Source organism: Orycteropus afer, unplaced genomic scaffold, assembly GCF_000298275.1.
Source record: "Orycteropus afer afer isolate SDZICR_OR568_19922 unplaced genomic scaffold, OryAfe1.0 scaffold00369, whole genome shotgun sequence".
NCBI classification, from domain to species: domain Eukaryota; kingdom Metazoa; phylum Chordata; class Mammalia; order Tubulidentata; family Orycteropodidae; genus Orycteropus; species Orycteropus afer.
The window spans coordinates 959,973-961,760 of NW_006921956.1; positions in this window are offsets into that span (position 1 = coordinate 959,973).

The window sequence follows — 1,788 nt, forward strand, 5'->3', positions numbered from 1 at the left end:
TTTCTCTCTTTTCCTATGTCATCCCATGTAGTGTTTGTGATTGGCTAATACAGGGAAGTTACGTGACTAAGAGTTCTTTGACTATTTGTTTGTCTTCGAATGTGATTGCCTTTTTTGACATTCAAAACAAATATGAAATTACACTAAAACTCTGTAAGTGGCAGCTTCTTAAAAGTTAAGGAGCTCTCGTGGTAGAGGGACTAAGGCATTTGACTGATAATCAGAAGGCTGGCAGTTCAAACCCACCAGCCATTCTATGGAAGGAAGATAGGCAATCTACCTCCATAAAGATTTATCACCTGGAAAACCCAATGGGGTCTCTATGAGTCAGAATCAACTGAATGGCAGTGGGTTTGGTTTTTGGTTTCTTATAAGTAGTTGCAATATGCAATCTATTATCATATTAGTAAACTTTTTTACTCTTTTAGATTAAAATCCATTGGTTGATCTTAAACTATGTTGTTGTTAGGTGCTGTTGAGTCAGCTCCTACTCAGAGTGATCCTATGTACAACAGAAAGAAACTGTGCCCAGTCATGCACCATCATCACTATCCTTGCTATATAAGTCCATCATTGCAGCCACTGTGTCAATCTATCTCTTTGAGAGTCTTCCCCTTTTTCCCTGACTCTCCACTTTACCAAACATGATAGACTTCTCCAGGGAATGGTCCCTTCTGAAAACACGTAGGTGAGACAAAATCTGGCCATTGTTGCTTCTAAGGAGCATGCTTGCACTTCTTCCAGCACAGATTTCGTCATTCTTCTGGCAGCCCATGTTCTTTTCAGTATACTTCACCAACAGTGCAATTCAAATGCAACAACTCCTTTTTTGGTCTTCCTTATTCATTGTCCAACTTTCACGTGCATGTGAAGCCATTGAAAATACCATGTCTTGAGTCAGGCACATCTTAGTCTTCAAAGTCACACCGTTACTCTTCAACATTTTAAAGAGGACTTTTACAGCAGATTTTCCCAGTGCAATATGACGTCTGATTTCTTGACTACTTCCATGGGTGTGGATTGTGGGTCCAAGTAAAGTGAAATCTTTGACAACTACAATCTTTTCTCTGTTTGTCATGATGCTGCTTATTGGTCCAGTTGTGAGGATTATCAGTTTTTTTATATTGAGGTGTAACCCATGTAATCCATTCAAGACTGTACTTTTTAATCTTCAAGTAAGTGCTTCAAGTCATCTTTTCTTTCAGCAAGCAAGGTTGTGTTGTCTGAATGTTGTACATTAATGAGTTAATGAGTCTTTCTCCAATCCTGATGCTGCACTCTTCTTCATATAGTCCACATTCTTGAAACATTTGCTCAGCATACACATTGAATATATGTGGTGAAAGGAAAGCACCCTGATGTACATCCTTCCTGATTTTAAACCCTGCAGAATCGCCTTGTTCTGTTTGAAAGACCGCCTCCTGGTCTGTGTACAGGTTGATCATGAACAGAGTTAAGTGTTCTGGAACTCCCATTCTTATCAATGTTATCCATAATTTGTTATGATGCACACAATTGATTGCTTTTAGTCAATAAAACACAAATAAACATATTTTTTATATTCTTTGCTTTAAGCCAAAATACAAGTGCCATTAGCAATGATATCCCTCATTCCATGTACTCTTCTGAATCCATCTTACATTTCAGGAAGTTCCCTGTAAATATACTGCTTCAACAGTCTTTGAATCATTTTCAGCAAGATTTTGCTTGCATGTGATAATAATGATATTGTATGATAGTTTCCACATTCTGTTGGGTCACTTTTCTTTGGAATGGGTACAAATGTGG